At 43.9% G+C, this 12,678-nt stretch overlaps 1 long non-coding RNA gene across 2 annotated transcripts in view; it reads right to left on the reverse strand.

Annotated features, from left to right (window-relative positions):
- The window catches only part of LOC118523896 (uncharacterized), a 48,896-nt gene extending 46,311 nt beyond the window's left edge, over nucleotides 1-2,585 (reverse strand). The window contains exon 1 of one of the 2 annotated variants that reach the window (XR_013443822.1): nucleotides 2,271-2,585. This is a non-coding gene — a long non-coding RNA (uncharacterized LOC118523896). The remainder of the gene's footprint in view (nucleotides 1-2,270) is intronic. The other variant, XR_004911309.2, reaches the window with a different exon arrangement.
- Between the last annotated feature and the right edge of the window lie 10,093 nt (nucleotides 2,586-12,678).

Genomic DNA, 12,678 nt, shown 5'->3' on the forward strand with positions numbered 1-12,678 from the left:
CTCTGGACTGCCTCATTGGACCCTTGATTGCATTCCCCACTGAAACATCTGTTGCCCTCTCTTTAACTTGTCCCTTGAGCTCAGTTCCCTGCACAATGGAAAGAGGCAAAATGTAAAGTCCCAACTCTCAAGAGGAAGGAGGAGAGGAAGTGTTTATATGTATTTATAGGGCACTACCACGGACCAGCTACTCTACTTGGCACTTTCATATACCATCTTCCTATTAATCAGAAAGCTAACAGCAGTCCTCTGAACCATGGCTGCACATTAGAATCACCAAGAGACAATATTAAATATATGCATTCCCCAGGTCCTAGCCCAAACCAATTTAAACAGAATTTCTGGTGGTGGGGCCTCAGTATTTTATGTAAACTCCCCATGGGACTCTCATGAGCACGCAAGGGTGAGAGTCCCAGGCTTACAATTCAGTTTGGAAAACACACACACACACACACACACACACACACTTACAAATGCATCGTCAATAATGTATTCTGGTGATGCCAAGCAGTCTGACAGCATTCACCTACCACATGCCCATCTATTTTTTCCCTCATTCATTCACCTAACACACACATTTCAGGGCCTTATATGTACAAACAAAATACTTTGTCAGGTGCCCAAAAAGACACCAAGGTAACTCAGATAGAGATTCTGCCTCTTAAGGAGCTTCTATATTAGCAGGAGAGAACAATTTTATATACTTATCTATGACACAGCTAGGGAATGCAAATGCCCCCCAAAAGATTCCAGGTAGCAGGAAGTATCTACGAGCTGGGAGCTGGGTAGGCAGGAAAACTTTAGGATGGGAAGGATCTAAAAACGTAGCAAAGTAAGGGATGGGGTTCTAGGTGGGAGGAAATGCCTGAGCAGAGGCAAAGAGGGGAGAGCACTGGGTAATCCTGGGGATGATGGGGTTGGAGAACTAGCATCTTGCCTAGCCTCCACAGATGCAAAGATGCTGACAACATTCTTTCCTCACTGCTACCAGCTTCACCACAAAACCCCGAGCTTACACCTCTCTGATTCTAATAGACCAGGCTCAGAACTGAAGCGTGCACTCTGCTGTCTTATCTTCCCGGGGCCAGTCTCTCTGAGGGACTTAGAAGGAGTTAGTGAGGCCCTCTGGGAGTCCTTTTTCTCCCATTTGAACATCCCCGTGGCCTCATTCCCTGACCAAAGGAGCCACTCAGCAGGTGCAAACACTTGTGGTCTCCCTGGGGCACTGGCATTTTGAAAACTCTCACCGGGAAACCTAGCAAGAATGGGCGCCGGCAAGGCTGGGAAAGGCACAGAGAGAGCCATGCATTTGAAGTTGCGCTGGTCGCTCCGAGGAGTTAATGCAGTTTCTGCAAGTAAGACACTTTCCCTTTGGCCTGGAGTAATAGCGTCGGTCAGAAGTTTGCATTGTGGTCCCAGACTCTGCTCGTTCCCAGAGTGACTTCTGGTGAACCTCTCTTTCAGTGGCTCTCATTTTCCCGTCTTTAAGGTGAACAATATGGATTAGATAATAATTCATCATTTTTGAGGATTTGCAGACAAGCATTACCTCATTTAATTCTCACAACAATCATACGAGAAAAGTAGTGGTTTATACCCATTTTACGGATGAGGTAACGGAGGCCAGAGACTCTAGGTCTAGTACCCCAGAGCTGTAAATGGAACCTGACCTAAAACAGTGTTCTCAAACCATGGGCTGTAGAAACCATCTAGAGGATTGTGACCAGCACACTTTTTTAATGGACAGGAAAGAAATGGAATTGATTGGATTAGAAAAATAAGGGTGTGGGGCACGTGGGTGGTGCAGTCGGTTAAGCGTCCACTCTTGGTTTCGGCTCAGTGTCATGGGATAGAGCCCCACATCAGGCTCTGCACTTGGTGAGACATCTGCATGAGAGTGTCTCTCCCTCTTCTTCTGCCCCTCCCCCAACTTGATATCTCTCTAAAAAAAAGAGAGAGAGAAAAGACAAATAAGTGTGCACCTCACACAAGAAGGGTAAGTATTGTTTTGTGAAACTTTTATTTCAGTTATTCCCCACCCACCCCCCAACACACACACACACACACACACACACACACACACATTTATGTATAATCTATATTTCAATTACAAGCAAATATGCATATTCTACTCATATACATGCACTGGGTCACAACATAAGATGTTTATCTTTCTGGAAGCTGGAGTCAAAAACAACTGGAAAACATTGCTGTAAGTCACTGAGCATAGCTCTTCTCTGGACGATTTCTACAGAACTGGTTTTCCCTACCTTGTAGCACCAATGGTCTGTGAGTCAGAACCTTCGGGGGTGCATGTGGCTGGGAGCATTCCCACGCAGAGGATGTCCATTTGTGCAATTCCTGAACAGCACGCCAAGTGTGGGACCTTCTTGACCCGAGTGAATTCCTCCTCGCTCTGCTGGAGCTATAGGGCCCCAGTGCGGGGGTCTAGGCAGCCCCGTGTGTGGTGGTAAGGCGACCGCACAGAGGTGGTGCTGCTGGAATCCTGCAGGAAGATATGGGTCCTGTGGGATTCCCGATCCAGCTGGAGAACAGAATCGCCATCTGGTAAATCACAAGATGATTTTTGTTCTTGCCAGACGCACCCTATCAATATGGAAGATACAGACAGTCTTCAACACATAAACAGGTTATGTTGCCAAAAGTTCCTTTGTAACTCAGATGTTTGGCGTTTGGAACACATCACCCCATAGAAACAAGGATATAAATGGAGGTTAGGTTTTCATGTTTTAAAACTCAGAGGGTGTATGACACACTGTGTTTTGCACAGTGAACTGGGTAAAGACTGGGTGAGAGCACATTTGCTAGCTGTGGGAACGTACGTCTGAGTTCCTTATGCTTTTCTGAGTCCCCGTTCCTCATTTCAAAAGGGGGTCAACTAAAAATGACCCCTTTTTCATAGATGTGCTGGGGTTCCTGGAGCTGCTATTATTATAACATCGCGGTTAAAAAAAAACGCATGTGACCTTGCCTAGAGCACATAAGCACCCCCAAGCCTCAGTTTCCATCCCTGTAAAACTATGAGACTATTTACCTCACTGGGTTACCACACACGTGGTAGGAGATCCCATACACAAAGCACTTAGTACAAAGCTTGACACACAGTGTGTGTTTAATACACGGGGTCTCTGCAGCCTCGGGGATGCCTGGTTAGATCTGCCTACACTTTCTGAGTTGACTTGAATCAATCCTTATCAATACTCTTATGCACCAGGAAAATTAAAATTAACAAGTGTTTAGCAGATACCTCTCCCATGTCCAGTCCCTTTGCTTGGTTCCACGTGACATAAACAAGAGGTAAGTGCTAAGATCCCTCATGCTCAGAACGTGGTGCAGAAACATTGCTAATTCTGCATTCTAGTGGGATTGGAGAACACCCTAACAATGACAAAAAAGCCAGAGAAAGAGAGGTCTGGCTCATGTTTCAGGCTGATGGTGTAGCCCACTGGTCCAGCTGAACTCCATCCCTGCTAGTGAGATGCTGATGGACATGAGATAATGATCACGATAATGTTTGACCTTCACCGATCATTAACAGTCCCCAGGGCAAACCTCAGGCTCTGCGGAGCTACTGTCCACAGGCCAGTGGCCGAACTTTGCAAAGGAGGGGGGAGACTGATTGCCACAATAATAAAGTTCCCTGTAAGGTCTCAAGTTTCATACAATCTTTACAATACTCAAGATGATCTCTCTGGGGAAGGTGAAAAGAATTATAATTACATCTGTGAAAAAGGCTTGGGAAAGAAAAAAAAAAATCCTGCCATATGGTGTGTGGAAAATGTTTTGGAACTGAATAAATAACATGGTGGGTGTTCTCCCCCCCTCCATTTTTGTTTATACATCGACGCTATGCGGGCTGACTAGTGAACATGGATCAGTTTTTCTTTTGGAATAGAAATGCACCAGATAATTTAATTTTATGGCCATTAATAATACGGGTCTCTCTCTGCAAGCAAAGACATTTACAAACTTATAATCAGATTTTGTGATTTGGGTGTAAACCAATCACCCACACGAGGCAAGGAGATATTTCCATCAAGCTTTCCCTTTGCAGCAGGACTGCATGAAATGCAAAAGGGACACATAGTGAAAGGCTCAGATTCCCAAAGGGAATTGGGGGGAGGGTCACTGGTTTCAATGCACATATCCTCCAGCAAGGAAATTTTAAAAGCCATGAGATGCTCATTCATAGGTATTACGCCCCAAGTGTGTTTCAGACTCTGTCTAAATGGGATCTTGTTACATATTCTACTGACTCTGTGCTGGGAAATTACCATGCCCATTTATCAGAGGGAGCCGCGATCAGAGAAATGAAAGGACCTGCTCCTGTTTGCACAGCTAACCCATAGCAGAGTTCAGATCTGACCCCTTACCTGTCTGGCCTCCGCCTTTCTCTCTTAACCCCACCCCTCTGTCATAAACCCATCCTACACGGGGAACACCACTCAGAAAGCTTGATATGCAAGCTTTTATACAGCAAGACACACTGCAGGCATTAGATAGTCATATGGTAAAAGTTCACATTGAGGGTTTTTCAAAAAGTATTTTCAATGGCTAATATTTATTAATTTCTTGGCGTACCAACTGTTTTAGGATGCATTAACCATAATCCTCACAGATGATGTACGTGATATTTGAATTAGAACTTGGCCAGTGTGCAGAGAACGGTCAAAAGGTCTCAGGAGTCATGGAAACTCTCAGGGATTATTATAAAGCTCACTGGGGCTGGACTGTAGGGGATCATGTCGAGTAGACCCATTCACTTGACAAGAGCTGTTGAGCATCTTCTGTGTGCAGGATTCTGTATCTGGGCATACAGAGATGGATAAGATGCAGTGATTTCCCTGGAATAAGTCTGACATTCAAATAGCAGGTAGATTGTTAAATTCTATGAGGGTACAGACCTCAGACGCATCATAGGGGATCAATAAATATCATAGTTAATTCTTGTCACAAATAATTATTGAAAGCCTACTATGTGCCAGACACCTGTTATAGGTGTTGGGATGGAGCAACAACTAAACCAATAAAAATACTCATCCTCTTGGAGGATACATCCTAGTGAGAATAAAGCAGATTAGGAAGCTAGGGAGTGATGCGGCAGGGTGGGGGTTGTTACAATTGTAAATAAGATCATCAAAATGGACCTCACAGGGGTGCCATTTGTAAAAAAGGATAAACAGTAGAACTTGAAAGATAGGTTCAAAAAGAGTAGGGCTTCTTTTGGACAATGGTAAACCAGAGAATATGACCTTTGGGGGTCAGGAGACAGAAAATGCAGTGGATGTGTGTGAAGTCAGAGCGTTGTTCTCTGTTCGGAGGACAACTAAAACCAAGATCATCTAGAATTTCAAGATAGCCAACCTTGGATCTCTGAGTATTTGGGCCAGATGGATCATAGGGAAAAGGTTGCCTGTCACTGCCCCCTTCTTGTCGGGCTTGGCAGGTGTGAACCGTGTTTCTTGTTCATGCTGGTCTGAGTATAGATGCCGTCCATAACCTAGTCTCCAGTGTCTGATCCCAGGCCAGCCATAGGGAACATTCTGTGCTCTGGGAGAGGATCAGTGGGCACTTGATAGGGGGTAAAGAGACTGAAGAAGTCCCTTCCCTGGCATTATTGGAGCCTCAGTGATGATGAGCACAGGTCTTGTCCTGAGGAGAAGACAAAGACTTTCAGCAAGATCAATGCAAAGCCAAGAAGACTAACATGACGACCTGTGACCCTCTTTCTGGCACACCACCTTATCTCTCTTTTGTATATTTTCTCTGCCACGCTCTGCCTGGTATCTTATCTTATCTTGTCTATTTCAACTTATCTGATTACCTTATCATCTCATTTCCTCAAATGTACATTCATTCTTCCAAACTAGACTTTATCTATAGTACTTGAGCAAAGACTTCTGCTCAAGAGGTTCTCTCTTCCAGGAGCACATTTATCCACTTTTACCTTGCAAAATAACCACTCTACCATCTTTGAAGACTCCTGGATGTTAACTAGACTTAATGTGGTGATCATTTCACAACATAGACAAATATTGTATCATTATGCTGTATACCTGAAACTAATATAATTTATATGTCAATTGCACTTCAATTAAAAAAAAAATCTTTTTTAAAGACTCATCTCGGGTCACCTAGTCTAGGAATTCCACCTGGCTTACCAGCCCTCCAAGCCAGGACTGTGCACTCTCAGATTTATTTAATTTTTATAAATCCACCTTCAACATGGGCCAAATTCTGAGGGTTCCCTGTTTATCTGTATGTCTCACAACCATCAGCAGGTCCACCATGAATTCATTGCATGCGGGGAGCCTGTCTCTTTTAGCTAAGTGAATATATAGATTGTAAAGCATTAGCAGGTCCATCAGATAGTTTAGAAATTGGCCTAAGCTGAGGAAAGAGCCTGGCCTTTAGCATCATTGTCCTCTTGGCACCCAGCATGGGTATGATGTACTCCTCAGACATAAGCTAACTCGGAGATTCCCTGGCACCGAGCTCCGGCTTGCTCTGCTGGACCCACCATTTTCTAACAAAAGTTCAAAGGCCAGAAAGACATTTAAGTGGAATGGGGCCATACCTGACCATAAAACTCCAGCATGGCAGAGGTGATGTGGCTCTGAGTATGTAGGACCAGCATCTCAGGCAGATGGCTATGGGTCCTATCCAGCTCACAGAAATGTTGTTTGGTCCTCACATGGTGAAAATAATTGTTAAAATCCATTGCCTGTACTTAAAAACTGGGAGTTTTCACATATAACTCCAGATTTCTATTTTCTCTTGAAAAATCAGAAGATCTAGCAACACTTGGCCTGAATCCCCACCCATATGTTTCCAGTCTGGTCCTGCAGGCATTTGAGTTTATAACCTGATATAAAATATATAAGTATATATTTTATTGTCATTATTTCCTATTCATGCATTTAGAGAGTGAGTAGTTTGTTCAAATGGACAAACTTGTTTTTCCTGGAGAACTCCTCTGAGTCATTGATTTTGCAACACTTTGTATACTTTTGAGGACAGGAAATTCTGAGAGCAGGAAAGAGAAGTTTCCAGAAAGAGTGTTCCAACTTCTTCCAGCCTTTCTTCTAAAAACCTCAAACATTGTGGCAATCACCCTGACATTTCTCTGGGAAAGCTCTTCCCTTCCTTTCTCTTGAGGAGATAGTTCCAGATCAAAGTATATAGACATATATATACCTCAGAGTGGGGGAACTTAGGCCAGATTTTGGGGTTCTGAGCTCAGCTCTCCCTCTGTCCTCCCAGGACTGGTTGGGCAAGTCCATTAACCTTCAAGCCTCAGCTGGAAAAATGAGGCCACCATAAAGGGCATGGATTTTATTACAAGTGTGACAGAAAGCCATTGAGGGTTTTAAGCACATGAGGGACATTAGCAGATTAGGTTTGAAATGACCCCTCTGGAGGCTGCATGGAGAAGAGATTTTGTGGGTGGGGGCTGGGAGGAATAGAGGGAGAGAGACCAGTGTGAATGTAGCTGAAGTCGCCCTGCAAGAGATGGTGGTGGTTAGTTCCCAATGGAGATCAGAAGTCCGAGGTGGGTCTTACTGGCTAAAATCAAGGAGTGGGCCGGGCTGTGTTCCTTCCAGAGGCTCTAGGAGAGAATCCATTTCCTTCCACTTCCCAGCTTCTAGAGGCTGCCTCCATCCCTTGGCTCGTGACCCCTTCCTCCATCCGCAGATCTAGTGCCACAGCATCTTCATATCTCCCAGACTCTGACTCTCCCACATCTCTCTTGTAGGAACTCTTGTGCTTCCACGGAGCCAGCTTAGAAAATCCAGGACAATCTCCTGCTTCAACATTTTTAACTTAATCACACCTGCAAAGATCCTTTTGCCACAGAGGGTAACATTCATATGCTCCCGAGTGTTGACAACTTTGGGGGGCGATTATTCTGCCCACTACAGGCAGAGACAATGAGGATGGAAAGGTTAGATTTTGTATATATTTTAGAGGTGCATCTCCTGTATGCTATAGATTCCAGGCACTTTTCCAGATGTCTCTTCCAAAAATTTCAAGGATTTTTTACATTATAGTCCCATCTTTTAAATGAGAGGAGCACTCCAGCAAGCAAACAGGGGAAAAGTGAAAAGCAAAAAGGGGAAAAATATGTATACATACATATACACACATGCACGTATATATGTATGTATATGTATGTGCATACCATATGTACATAAGTTACATATGTACATGTATGTATATAAGTGCAGTTGAAAGCTTGACTTATTATATAGAAATATATATATGTATCCACATGCATAACCGTATGCATGTGCGTGTATTTATGTATATACATACATAATTGTGTGTGTGTGTGCATGTGTGCATGTGAGTATGTGTGTGTGTGTGTGGTTGAATGCTTGGATTTGCATTCTGGTTCCAATGCTGATTACCTGAATGCTCCTGGACAAGTCACTCATCCTCCGCTGAGCCTCAGCCTTCCAGCTGATCCAATGGAGTCCATAGTGTCATTCCTGCTATTCATGGGGTCCTCTACAGACAAATGGGATCTTGCACACACAACCTCGTATAGAGCAAAGGACTAGATGAAACTAAGAATTAATTAGTGGTGAATTAGCTCTGAATTTGAAATTTAAATCATCCCTGTCTTCTGCTGCATCCAGCTGCCCTGTCCTGGTTCTTCCCTTCAGGAAGATTCAATTCATGCAGGTTTAATATCACTGCCAGCTGGAAGGACAACAGGGAGGGCCATGGAATCAAACAGCCCTGGGAGGTTAAGTGGATTATTTAATTTAATAAAGAAAGTGATCCAGCGTGTTTCATGCGCCACCAAGCTGGGTGTTCTCTCATTCACCAGCGGTAACTGAGCACCTGCTCTGTACCAGGCACTGAGCTTAGTGGTTCTCACAGGGATTAGTGTCCCATGTCATTCTGACATCAGCCACGTGGGGTTGCCCCGCTGTTCACAGGGGACACCAAGCCTTAGAGAGGTTTAGCCCCTTGCCCAGGATAATATCACTAGTACATAACAGAGCAGATAAGTGTCTGATTTTGAAGCCCTCGCTTTTAATCACTCCACAATACTCCTCTTCCAGACAGCTGTGTCTTAGATATGAGTGCAAGATGAAAGACAGACAGGTATTTTCAAGTAGCCACCAGCACGATGAATATGACATATTTTTTCAGGTTTAGGTCCTACTGCAATAATTTTTAATGAATAAAAATAAGCCTGGGCTTAAAAATAACACTGTTATTAATAATTGACTAATAATAAATAAGAGTACTGTTATTTCTGATTATTGAATTTGATCTCTAGTGAAGGATTTTACCCCCATTTCATAGATGCAGAAACTGAAGCTCGGGGGGGCGTTGAACAGCTCACCCAAGGCTGCACAACCAGTAAATGCATTCTGGGTCTCAAGAGCAGGTCTTCTGAATGCAAGTCCATTTCAGCTTTGTAATCAACCGTAAGATTACCTAGGTCAATTTCCTTGGTCCACTATAAGGAAGCTGAGGTCCAGACGGGAAGTGACTGGTCCAAGCGCACGCCATGGCTGTGAGGAGAGACGGAGCCTCAGACAGATTTGTGCTCAAATCCCACTTTCGCATATTCTTGCTGCACGTCCTTGTGAACCATTCTGAAACCACTCTGGTAAAGGGCACAGCTCACTCCTCTGAGGATAATAATGCTGTCTGTAGATTTTTGTGACAGTTCAATTCATATAGTAAACGGTGGCTCTTAGGGCCGCAACTGAATTTGAGTCCAGGATACTTGTCTCCCAGCCTGGTGTGTGTCCCAGCAAGACACACAGCTCCCCTTGCAATTTGTGGTCCTATCTGCAGACATAATGACATAATGCAATGTGCATGGCGTTCCCTAAGTCTAAACACTGTGATTTCTGAAGCAGACTAAACCTACTATCTGTGTCCTCTTAGAGCCTCAATCATCACAGCTCATTTCTTCTTATTTTAACAGGTAGGGCAAGTGTCACCCTTTGCAGATGCACATCAAATGATACCAGCGTTCAAGGTAGGGTGGATTTTATAGTTGCAAGTTCTCTTCATAAGGTGAAAGTCCTATTTTGGTCATTTCACGTGCTGGCTACATTTGGTGTGTCCGTGATGCAGAGAAATGTTAATGTCTTTTTTTATAAAGTTTTCAGAAAAAAAAAACAAACCTCATGTTTGAATGTTTATTATTCGTATTAAGTTCTTTAAACTGCCTGGCAGTTTTTGTTTCATTTAAGAAATCTTAAATTTGAGACATAAACTTCCTGACAGCGTGGGTCCCTTTAAAGGTGATCTATGGCCTGACAGCAGAGAAATAAGGCCAGCCGGGTGTCCTCACCACAGGATGGTAAAAGTCATGGTCAGGTTAGAAGAATCAATTAGAGTGGGAACGAGGCTGTGTAAATTTCAGGACTCAAATGGCAAAATAGGAAGACAGGGCTGAATTTAAAGCCTGGCCTGATGTGGTTGTATTTCATTTCCTGATTGGCAAGACAACTCTAAAGGAGGTATTACATTGGGTTAAAAAAGCAGTTTTCTTCCTATTTAAAACATTACCTAGGAAGGAAACAAGAAATAGATCCGAGGAAGAGTAACAACAAATTTGAGGATTTATATGGATATTTGAGAAAAGACAGAGGCCTAAGGGGGGGGAAAATGTATTTGAAGTCCGAATACTGGACAGGGAGACATCGAGTCTCCGTCTGGATCAGCCGGTACGGCTGTATTTATAGCAGGCGCGTGACTGCCTGGCTGGGGCCCTGCCCGGCCTGGTGCACTCAGCTCCGTGCTCTGCTGTGAGTCTGTGCTTGCCTGTTACATCCGCAGCAGATCTGATGTTTATGAGCAAACAACAGCTTTAGAATCTTAAAATAGATACCCAAAGGGTGTCCATGGTTCCCAGCTAGTCTGACGGTGGAGCTGAGAGGGGCAAAGGAGCATGCTGTGGAAGCCCCCACGTTCTGATCCCAGCTCAGAAACTTCCCAGCCGGGGCAAATAGTAAACCTCAGTGTGACTCAGTTTTGTCACCGTAAAATGGGTGTAGGGGGGCAATTTGGGCTTCATTTGCAGGATTAAATTATATCAGCTAGTCAAGCCATTTAGCACACTTCCTAGTTCATAGTAAGCCCCTCCTAACTCATGGTTATTAATATCCTATTGTTATTATTCAATATAGGAAAGAATTGATGGCTGTGAAGAGAAGGAAAGATACTGAAATGGTTTTATCTCCAAACTTGACTCCTTCCTGGCCGTGCCCGTCATTCCTTCCATCCAAACAATAGCGCCAGGGCCAACGTCACCTGTCTCTGGGTCTTATCTCAGCTCCGACCTCACCAGCAGTTATGACTGCACCACACCAGGAAAAGGGCAAGGCAGTGGCAAGACTGCCGGATTGGAGGGCTGAGCACCTGCGTCCAAACCTGTTACTGCTACTTAGAAACTGTGCGGGCGCCAAGAAGTCACCGTGCTCCTTGAGCCTAATGCATGAAGCGGGATGATTTCCTCCATCCTGCCCACCTCACCAGCCCATCGTGGGGGATCAGCTAACTCAAACGTGTATGGAAGTGTCCTGAGATGATAGGGCCCAGTCAAGGCGTTGTTTGGCCGCATTGCCGTTGCCTTTGGAACCCACTCTGACCCCATCTCCCATGGCGATACACCTTTAAATCAAAACCACGCTCATAATGATTCTAACCTAGCCCTCCCTCGGTGAACTATCTATTCTGGGCTTTGCACTTTCAAGAAAAGGAAAAAGGAGAAAATAAGGCAGGTGCCTCAGAACCAGGAGGTACAAATCCAGAGTAACGATGATGAGCAGGTGCCTATGATGTCCGGCCCCAAGGCAGACATCAGTCACTCTCTCTCACTGAGCCCAGAAAGAGCTTCAGGATCCTTCGCAACACAGTGCCCCGAGTAACCACCACCATTTATATTCACTACCTCCCCCGCCATCGAATGGAAGTCCCCACTCAAAGTTACCAAAACCAAAGATAAACAGGGTGAAATTCTGAACTCTGGAGTCAATCCCAACAGTAGCATTTACTGGTAATTAATACAAACGTCCACTCTGTTGGAGAGTGGTGATTTTCAATCAGATGTCTGCTGAAGAGTAAAAATGCAATCATTATTAGCTACTATCATTATTAATAACTTGCTTCCCTGTATTTGATGTTCACTGTAAGGTTATCTCCTTTCCTTCCTCCTTCCAAACAAGTGAACAAATAAGCAAAAAATATTCTGCATCATGTAGAAGAATCATGGGTTTTAGAGACAGACAGCCCTAGGATTGAATACCATTACTGCTATCGCTAATTGTGTGGCATTCAGCAAGTTGTCCCCACCCTCTTAGACTCAGTTTCCTCACTGATAAAAGGAGGAAAACCTTTTAGGACATGGGGAGGATTAAATGGGATAATATACATAATGTATTTGGCCCTTGGTGGGCTCCTTTCAAATATTCATTGGAAAAGAATGAATGAATATTGAGCATAATAGGATCAACTCAAATCTATTGGAAACATTACAGAAGAAACATTTTCCTGAGAAGGTTAAAATGAAATCAAATGTCTGAGGTAGATTAAACTTTTTTCTTTCTCTCTCTCCTCATGTCAGATTTGTTTCCACAGGATTTCATCTGCATAATGGAATTTGCTGATTTTGAATAGATG

The sequence above is a fragment of the Halichoerus grypus genome, chromosome 14, assembly GCF_964656455.1.
Source record: "Halichoerus grypus chromosome 14, mHalGry1.hap1.1, whole genome shotgun sequence".
Taxonomy (NCBI): Eukaryota; Metazoa; Chordata; class Mammalia; order Carnivora; family Phocidae; genus Halichoerus; species Halichoerus grypus.